Source organism: Sciurus vulgaris (assembly GCF_902686455.1).
Source record: "Sciurus vulgaris genome assembly, chromosome: 8".
In the NCBI taxonomy this organism is placed as follows: Eukaryota; Metazoa; Chordata; class Mammalia; order Rodentia; family Sciuridae; genus Sciurus; species Sciurus vulgaris.
In genome coordinates this window covers 46066822-46077018 of record NC_136468.1, presented here as the reverse complement: position 1 = coordinate 46077018, position 10197 = coordinate 46066822, and positions in this window count along the sequence as shown.

The following is a 10197-nucleotide window of genomic DNA, read 5'->3' as shown; positions in this document are numbered from 1 at the left end:
TTTTGAAACCCCAGGGACGAAGCAATGACCAATTCATTCGTACAAGACACAATTTTGTGATTTTGCTTTTATTCACTGCTGTGTTACTGGCCCATGACTAGCAAATGTAGGAATGTAATAAAGAGATCTCACCAAGTGGCTCTACGACAGCACTGAAGTATACCACAGCTTATGATGACACCCTGCAGAGTTCCTTTGTATTCAAGCCAAAGTGGCCAAACGTGGTGACCCTGAAAATTATTTGTTGAATAAAAGAAATGCTGTGAAAGTCTACTATTTGTCACTCCTGTACCAGGTCCTGAAGACTCAAATAAAGCAGCCCTCTAATCAAGCACTCCCTGGTTAACAGGGAGAGACTAATAAAATAGGGTACAGTAAAAGGTTATACCTGGGTATTAGGGTTCTCCACAAAAACAGAATCAACAAAGACAAATGATAGATAAATAGATAGATAGGAAAGAAAGAAAGAAAGAAAGAAGGTGAGAGGAGAGACAAGGACAAAGGGGAACTTTTTGAGGGGAACTGGATCACAATTATGGAGGTTTGAGAAGTCCTACAAGAGGTCATCTGCAAGCTGGAGAACCAGGTGTTAGGGTTGGATGTGAGGTGTCCCCCAAAAGCTCACATGAGACACAATGCAAGGTTTGGAGGAGAAATGATTGGGTTATCAGAGCCTTAACCCAATTACTGAATTAATTGCTTGACGGAATTGAGTGGTAACTGAAGGCAGATGGGGTGTGACTGGAGAGGAGGTGGGCATTGGGAGTGTGGCTTTGGGGTATATATTTGTATCTGGCAAATGGAGTCTCTCTCTCTGCTTTCTGATCATCATGTGAACTTCTTCCCTCCACCACACTCTTCTGCCATGATGTTCAGCCTCATCTCAAGCCCTGAGGAATAGCTCCATCTGTCTATGGACTGAGACCTCTAAAACTGTGAGTCCTCAAACTTTCCTCCTCTATGATTGTTTTGGTCAAGCCTTTTAGTCACAGCAGTGAAAAAGCTAACTAAGACACCAGGAAGCCGATAGCATGGTTCAGTTCTAGTCTGACGACTTCAGAACCAGAGAAACCAACAGTGTAATTCTCAGTCCAGGAACAAAGACCTGAGTACCTGGGGGGCTGCAGGTGCAAGTCCAAAATTTGAATACTAGAGAACCTAGAGTTCTGGTGTCCAAGGGCAAGAGAAAATGGTGTCCCAATTCCAGATGATACAGAAAGAAAGAGAAAGCATAAATTTACCTCTCTTCTACTTTTTTGCTCTATCCAGGCCATTATGGGATTGGATGGTGCTTACCTATATTGGGTGAAGGCAGATCTTCCTTACTCAGACCACCAATTAAATGTCAATCTCATTGGGAAACAGCCTTACAGATATACTCAGAAATAATGTTTTACCAGATATCTGGGTATGTCTTAATCCAATCAAGCTGACACTTAAAAAATCAACCATCACACACCTGCTAATATAAAGATATGAAAATTCCTTGGTAGTGATTGAATCTGCCTCAGGAGATGGAGGGATCTTCCCAGAGTCAGTGACATTTGAAAAAGATCAAGGAATTTGCTAGATAAATGTTAGGTGAAAAGCCATTCACAGCTATTCCTGTGAAAAGATGGAAAGATTGGGAATCTACGTGCAGTGAGTGTGGGATGGCTCAGGTGTACACATTGTCAGGAGTGGCAGAAGAACGGTTGACTCTGACATGTAAAGGGACCATAATTTCGCTCATCTTCAAATTCCTCAAAACACCTAATATAGTACTTAATTTATAATCAGTGTTCAGATGCTTAGTAGGATAAATGGATAGGCACATGAAGCCAGAGAAAACATATTCAGCCCAATTCAACACTGTCAACAATCAGATAAGAAACAAGATTTCGTATAATGTTAATGAATTGCTCTTTACAATGCTCAGAAAATACTTCATCCACCAATACTCTGAAGTCCAGACATCTTTGATTTGTATGTTAATAAAACTAACTTACTAGAAAATTTTTCATTTCTAAATTAATAACTACTTACTAAAACTACAGTTAATTTTATGATTCCTCCTTTGGAAGAATTTATATCAGAATTTTTTTTATAATATCCAGAAAGGAATGTTTGTTTCTGCTTCGAAATCTTGTTACAACATAACAGTATAAACCCATAGATTCGTTTTGGTGGTTATGTTATGTGGCATAATCCATAAACACATGACTAAGTTTTAAACATCTTGTGTTAAAACTCAAGTTCATTGATTTGATAAAAAATGAAAGGGTACAAGGTAGAAACAGAAATTTGCCTAAATTGAAACTAAGAAGGAGGAGAAAAAGGAGGATGGTAGAGGAAGAAGGAGAAGGAGAAGGAGAAGAATGAACTGCAAGGGGAATCTACCAGAACAAGCAGCCCCAGTCATCTGGAAAGTGCTCTCTTCCCCTGTACAGCCTGAGACTCCCTGGCCCCAACCAGAGATACCTTAAGGGGGGAACCAGCAAAGAGGATTTCAGGACTACACCCCATGGACTGGATACTACCTTCCCTAGCAAAGGTAGCCTGGCCTGGGGTGGTTCCTCTCACCCAATCAAGCAAACCAGCAAGGACCAATGGAAGCCACAGCACCACAAGAAAAACCAAAACAGCACTGTAAGGGATTTGAAAATCATAATTCTTGGATCCACAGTGCACAAAAGTAGGACCTGCATAGCAAACTTCAACAGGATAGAGACTTGATATAATAAAGATTTCAAAATAAGATTCAAATTCTCCTAGAATAATTGCTAAAATTTCTAGAATGCAATAAAAAAAATTCTCCAACATACTCCAAACCAGGACAATCACAACCTAAATGCGAAAAGACAATCCATATTACCAACATCGATGCCAACAGGAATCAGATGTTGGAATCAGCTAACAAGAACTTAAAAGCAATAATCATGAAAATGATTCAACAAACAATTACAAATTGTCTTGAAAAATATGAAAATAAATATCTCAGCAAATCAATGAAATTATGAAAAACAGCCAAATTATAGAACAAAAATTTCTTTTAAAATGAAAAATTTGAAAATCCTTTTTGGATAGTTCAGTTAGTAGTGTTGAGGTGACACAGGATAGAATTAGTGAACAATCAGAGGGAACCTAGATAAATGGGAAAAAATACCTTTTATGGATTGGAGGATTTAACATAGTATGATGTTTATTTTCCACAAACTGATTCATAGCTTTAGTGCAATTTCCACCAACAACCCAGGAAGTTTTCTGTAGACTTAGACAGCTTATTCTAAAATTTATTTAAAAGGCACAGATCCTCTAAAGTTCAGACACTCTTTAACAAGGAATAAAAAAAGAGAGAGAGATATCACTCTATTTGATTTCAAGACATTATATAGCTATAGGAGTAATAAGTGTGTGGTATTGACAGAGGCTTAGGCATATAGGTCAATGGCATAAGGGAGAGATTCCAGAGAGATCCACACAAATATGTGCAACTGGATTTTTACAAAAGTGCAAAAGCAATTTAATGTATGTAAGATAATAACCTTTTCAAAACATGATGCTGAAGCAACTGGACACCATTAGGCTAAATAAATAAATAAACAAATATAAACAAATCATAGGCCTGACCTTATACTTTATACAAAGGTCCACTCACAATGGATCCTGGTCTTGAATGTAGATATAAAACTATAAAGTTTTTAGAAAGAAAAAAATACACAGAAAAAAATCTTTGGGCATAGGACTGGAAAGGACTAGATTAAGAAAGAGTTCTTCAGCTTGATTCCAAAAGCATAACTGTGCTAAGTGGAAAATTGACACACTGGACTTTATCAAATCTAAAAAGTTTTGTTTTGCAAAAGACTCTATGTGGAAGATATAAAAAATACAAAAAATATTTTTTCTCAGGCTATTCAAGGTGTAGACTACATTTGCTAATCATATGTCCAACCAACACAAAGCTAAGATCTGGATACATAAAGAACTTTCAAAACTCAATAACCAAAAAAAAAAAAAAAAAAAAAAAACCAATCAAAAATAGGCAAAAGATAGGAATAGACATAAAAAGGTATACAGATGGAAAACAAGCACACAAAAGAGATTCAACATCATTAACCTTAGAGAAAAGCAAAGTAAAACCTCAATTAAATATCACTACACACTTTTTGGAATGACAAAAATAAAAATAACATCAAATGTTAGTAAAGATACAGAGAAAGTGCATTGCTTATATGCCACTGATAAGAATCTAAAATGGTACTACCATTCTGGAAAAAACATTCAGAACTTTCCTACAAATTAAACATGCAACTACCATTTGATCCAGCAACTGTACCTCTGAACTTCTATGTCAAAGAAATGAAGATATGATATGAAAACCTGTATGCAAATGTTCATAACAGCTTTATTCATAACAGCCAGAAAGTAGAAAGTCCCCAGAGGTCCTTTGATGATGAACAGTTAAATAACCTTTGGCAAATGCCTAGCATGGAATACTATTCATCAATAAACAGGAACAAGTATTTATACACAGAACAACTTGGATGTATGTCAAGAGAATTATACTGAATAAAGAAAGTGAATCCTAATGGTGAGGATTGTGTGGTTCTATTATATATTTTATAATTCTATTTACAGTATATAATATTCTTAAAATGACAAAGTTGCAAAGATGAGGAAGAGCTTCATGGCTATCAGGAGTTGGTGGCAGGGGTGGGGTGGGGAAGAGGGTGAGAGGCTGCCAAAGGGCATCAACATCCTGTGTGATGGACTATCCTTTATCCTGACAATGTCAAAGCAGATGTACTGGTTTTGATGTTTGTACTACAGTTTTGCAAGATGTTACCATTGTGGTCAATCAGGCAAAAGATACCAGAATCTCTGCATTATTTTTTGTAACTACATATCTGTAACTACATATAATTATAGAAGATACTGAACCTTATAGGAATAATAAAGACAGAATTAAATGACCTATTTTGATCTTTCCAATTTTTCAGAAATAATTTTCCCCACACCTGCTGATGCCTCAACAACTTGTACTATCTCCAAGGAGAATTTGTTCTATTTTCAATGTAATCTGTGAGCTATGGTTCATTCTAGGTAGAGGATGGAGCAGTCACTGAATAACTTGTGGTCTTGAATCCCTTCCTTTTTCTTTTTGAATATCTGTGTATCTGCTGTAATTTTGGAGAGGTTAGATATTGCTAGAGACCCTTTCACTTTAAAATCTAGAATTATAATCTTTTTCTACTGAGTGGAGATTCTACACCCAATATGAGTGAAATAAAATTAAATTAAAATCCTTAAGCCCTAACTCCCTTCCTGCATCAATTCCATCTTTGCTAATTTGTGCTTGATTCCCAACTCGCTTTTATACTTTTACGACCAGCAAATACCAAGCCTTTTGTCTAAATAACTATCTGCCAAAAGGGTAATAGCATAGTTGTAGGTATTGGAAACAGAAACATGAGTCTTAAAAAGGAAGGCAAAATCAAACTAAGCTCTTTAGACAACATTAAGCTACCCCTTGAGCCAACTGCCCCCTTTAGCATACATATGGGAATCACTCCCTTTTCACTGTGTGAACAAAATAGTCTCCATTCAGATCACAGCTGGATGACAACCACCTTTGTTAAATGGGATAGAAGAGAAACACTGTTTCATCATTACCTGTTGTGCATCCTGCTCCCACAACCAGCATGGCCGTCTCCTACACTGTTGACTTCTTTGTAAAAATACAGTAAATTATTTTAGAAAACAATCCAGCAGATGCTCTTCACAGTCAAGCTGGTCACTGGCTGGATTCTGTTGGAGCCACTGACCAAATCCAAGCTGTGATATTGGTGGACTGGGCCTGGTTCCAGAAAACCAGTGAGAGAAGCTGTTGGGTGGCAGAGAACTTAGAACCAAAGAGAAACAGAGAAAACAAAGAAAGAAGAAACAGGTCAACTTCAACCCCTGAATACCTCACCATACCACATTATGTACTGAAGAAAAACCTAGTTGCTGAATAACATGGTTTCCCGTTTCAGTAGTATGAAGCCCCCCAAAGTTTTTGCTGTCCCCATTGTATTACTTTCTAATATAAAAATTTCAAGTTTCTTTTTATTCTACTAGATAAATCACATTGATTAGATAATACTTTGCTTCGCCATTTTGAATTAGATGACAGCATATAATTAATGTCATTCTCTGGTTGGTGCCAGTCCTAGAAGAAAGAGTGATCAGGAAAGAAACACACTACTTTCTTCACCTTTACAGTCTTATCAAAGTTAAACACGAATTGACCATGGTTCTTAAAAATAATGAAACTAATAGGAGGACCACAAGCTAAGTATCTCAGGATTTTTATAGAGACATTCTTCTGGCAAAGGACACTTACCTTATAAAAGTTACAGCTTCTAAGCAACTAAAATACTCAGCTCAGAGCCTACAGCATAAGGTGAGTGACAAACACTTCTGGGGACTCTGAAACAGTTCAGATGTTTTCCAAATCCAAGGCTCACTATTTACCTCTCATGTCTCCAAGGGATGTAGCCTCTGTAAACCTTAATTTCTTTATTGACAGAATAGGAATAATGACATGGCCGACATTAGGTGCTGAGGAAAGTATATTTCTGATGATGGGTGGTCAAGACAACAACAAATAAAATCCAAACATAAACATATCTAGCCAGGGCTAGTCAAGCATCTTTAAGGAAACTGTTTTGCATGACTTATTTTCTTTCTTTCTTATTCTATCTTCCCTTTCTAGAACCTGAGGTAGGAATCAGGGTATAAAGTAAAAGGCAGAAGCAAAGAGAGGGAGCTGGTGAAAGGAGGTTATTTCTGTAAGTCTGAATTTCTCGTGATGCCTTCACATCTTATGTTCTCTTGTTCTTCTTTTACTCGGTAAAATTTCTCAGTTTTTTTTTCACCCTTTCTCACTATGGCACTTGTGGAGAATTACCTATCAAATCCTCCCCTTTTCTGTATTACTAAAATTCTGATTTTGTACAGGACAACATTGAGTCCAGTTAAAAATATTTCCCTCTTCACATCTCTGCAGATTAAGCCAGAACTGAAAGTTTAATTTCAGATTTTTGGTTTAGTTGGAATTTTCAAGCAGATCTTTCCATACATCTGGTTAATGATTTAAGCAAATGTCTGTTGAGTGGGTCTTACAGCTATTCTTTCCCTGTTCGGAAAGGAACAGAAGCAGCTTGTTTGCACCATTTATCCCCTTATTCTCCCACACAGTTTTATGGTGGGAAATGCAGGTAGAATGCCTAAAGATGGGTCAGCCAAGGGGACAAAATCCACACCCCAGGGATGGGAAATCAGGGTTCGGTTTACATGCAGCTGAAAGCATTCCTATTTGATATTCTGTAGAGCCGGAGTCCAAGTCCCTCATGTGGTGTCTGTCATCTCAGAGGCTTATATATCCCATAGGCACACAGAACCAAGAACAATGCTGCCAGCATGGCTAACTCAAAGGCCTGGAGAATCCCTACATGAGTCTTGTAAAGCTTTCATTCACATTATCATCATGAATACTTAAACTGCACATATTGGTTTCTCTACAGAATTTATATTTTACCACTTACCACTTGCCTACCCTATCCTATCCTCTTTTTTCTGTATTCAAGAACTTTAAGCCACACAATTACCTACTATATTATTTTCTTCTTGTCTTGGCTATAACCTACAAGGCTATGAACATAAGACATCGATCCGACACCAACAATGCTGTTGTGCCTCCTGAGGAAAAGAAATCTCTTTGAGGACAATTAGGAAAGGATTGCCTGCAAGATCTAATCAAACAGCTAAAATTAAACCTTGAGACTTTAGTATCAGTTCTATTTCCACTCCATCACCATACTCTAAAAATTTATTACACCACCCCATTTACATGAGACTACTCCCTAGATACCCAATGGTAGTGTTTTAGTCAGCTATTTCACTGCTGTGATTAAATGACCTGACCTGGAAAGGTTTATTTGAGGACTCGCAGTTTCAGAGGTATTAATTCATAGAAGGCCAAGTCCATTCCTCCGGGCTCAAGGGGAAGCTGAACATCATGGAGGGAGAGGGTGGTGGAGGGAAGCAGTTTGCATCACAGTGATCAGAAAGCAGAGAGAGAGAGAGAGAGAGAGAGAGAGAGAGAGAGAGAGAGACTCCACCCTCCAGATACTGGATAGCCATGCCCCAATTCCCACCTCCTCCAGCCACACCCTACCACTTAAATTAATCCCATCAGGAATTAATTCACTGATTGGGTTAAGACTCTTATAACCCAATCACATTTCTCCTCTGAACTTTCCTGCATTGTCTTGTGAGCTTTTGGGGGACACCTCACATCCAAACCATCACAAATAGATTTTACTTTTTTCCCCTGGATTCCTAATGTTTAAGGTCAAAGTGCCTTAAATGTGTAAAATTTCAGGAAATTGCTCAATCTCTGATGATTTCCACATATCCAAGTTTGGTTAAGAGTCTGAGGCAAGGAATGGCTGATGGTGTTTTAGAGAGTGATATCAGAAGTCGACAGCAAGTCTCCAAAAGATAGAAAAAGCAGGAAGCCCCGTAGTACATGTGTAATTGAGCTAGACTGAATCCTCTGAGGAACCATGTAGACGATGTCTCAGAACCATCCATCTGAAAAATGGGATTTGGGGCCTTTATCCACAGTTTGGGCATGGCTTCTGAAAGCATCAACTCCCTGTGTCTACTGTGTGCTGAGGGAGCCCCTAGAGAAAACAGGGCAGAAAAAGGAAGCTGTGGAATTCTGATGTGGGATGACTCCTGGTGCACTGCAATTGGAGCTGCAAAGAATCAAAGCTGATGTGGCCTAAAGCACCAGGAATCTCTGCTATTGTTATTTTCAAATATAATCCCAATATGCAAATGCTTTCAGTGGAGATGGTATCTAGAAATTATTGGTGGGAAATAATTAATAAAAACTCTAAAGGTCTCCTAGAATATCTTAAAAATCATTTTTAATTAAAATTCAAGGAATTCTATCATATGAAAATATAGTGTTTCATATTAATAGATTGTATTGAAAATCTAAAGCATCATTGAGGTGGATCCAATCTTACCGAATTTTTCCTTTCCTTTTAGATGTTTTATGCGAAGTTTTGGTTTTCACTCCTCATCTCTGCTATTGGCTTGTCTAAGGTGTACTTGTTTTGAGGGTTTTCATGGCTAGGACTTCATTTTGAATTGTAGCCTTCCTAGGAATGAATTCTTGTTCTTGTTTTATCTACCAGTGAAGTTTATACAGGTCTAGTCAAGATTAGCCACAATGAAGACACCTGACTCAGGCCTATTTGCAGATAAGTGGGAGTATGAAAGTTGAAGAGTCTTCCAAAGAGAACTTGAAGGTTTGACCGAGAGCCTGAATTTTCTCAGAAACAAATCCTGAGACATAAGGACAAGTCAGAGTGGTGAAGGTAGGAGATCTGGAAATGTGGCAAAGAAAGTTGGAAATCAGCGTGATGGTATGTCTTACCATAAGAAACTCCAACATGATGTCCTAGCAAGGAGACACAGATAACTTTGTGTTCTCTTGGCATTCCAGTCTTCTTCAGATGTGTAAGCACACTGCTTATTTCTGGATGGGAGTCAAGAGGAATTTAAGAGGTTCTGATAATACTATCAATCATAGTGCCCATTCCGAGGTCATAGTGGGTGTGGGGCAAGAGATCCCAGGGAGACTAAGCAAAAAGTGGAGCAGCTGCAACCAGACTCTGATCTTTCTACAACTCTGTCCTAAGAAAGCCAAGAGTTCCTGCTATTGAAAATTCCAATAGAGCAAGCAATTATGAAATTTATGTGGAAGAATAAAAAACCCAGAATAGCTAAAGCAATCCTCAGTAGAAAGAGCGACGCAGGCGGTATTGCAATACCAGATCTTCAACTCTATTACAAAGCAATAGTAAGCAATAGTAACAAAACCAGCATGGTATTGGTACCAAAATAGACAGGTAGATCAATGGTACAGAATAGAGGACATGGACACAAACCCAAATAAACACAATTTTCTCATACTAGACAAAGGTGCCAAAAATATGCAATGGAAAAAAGATAGCCTCTTCAACAAATGGTGCTGGGAAAACTGGAAATCCATATGCAACAGAATGAAATTAAACCCCTATCTCTCACCCTGCACAAAAATCAACTCAAAATGGATCAAGGACCTCAGAATCAGACCAGAGACCCTGCATCTTATAG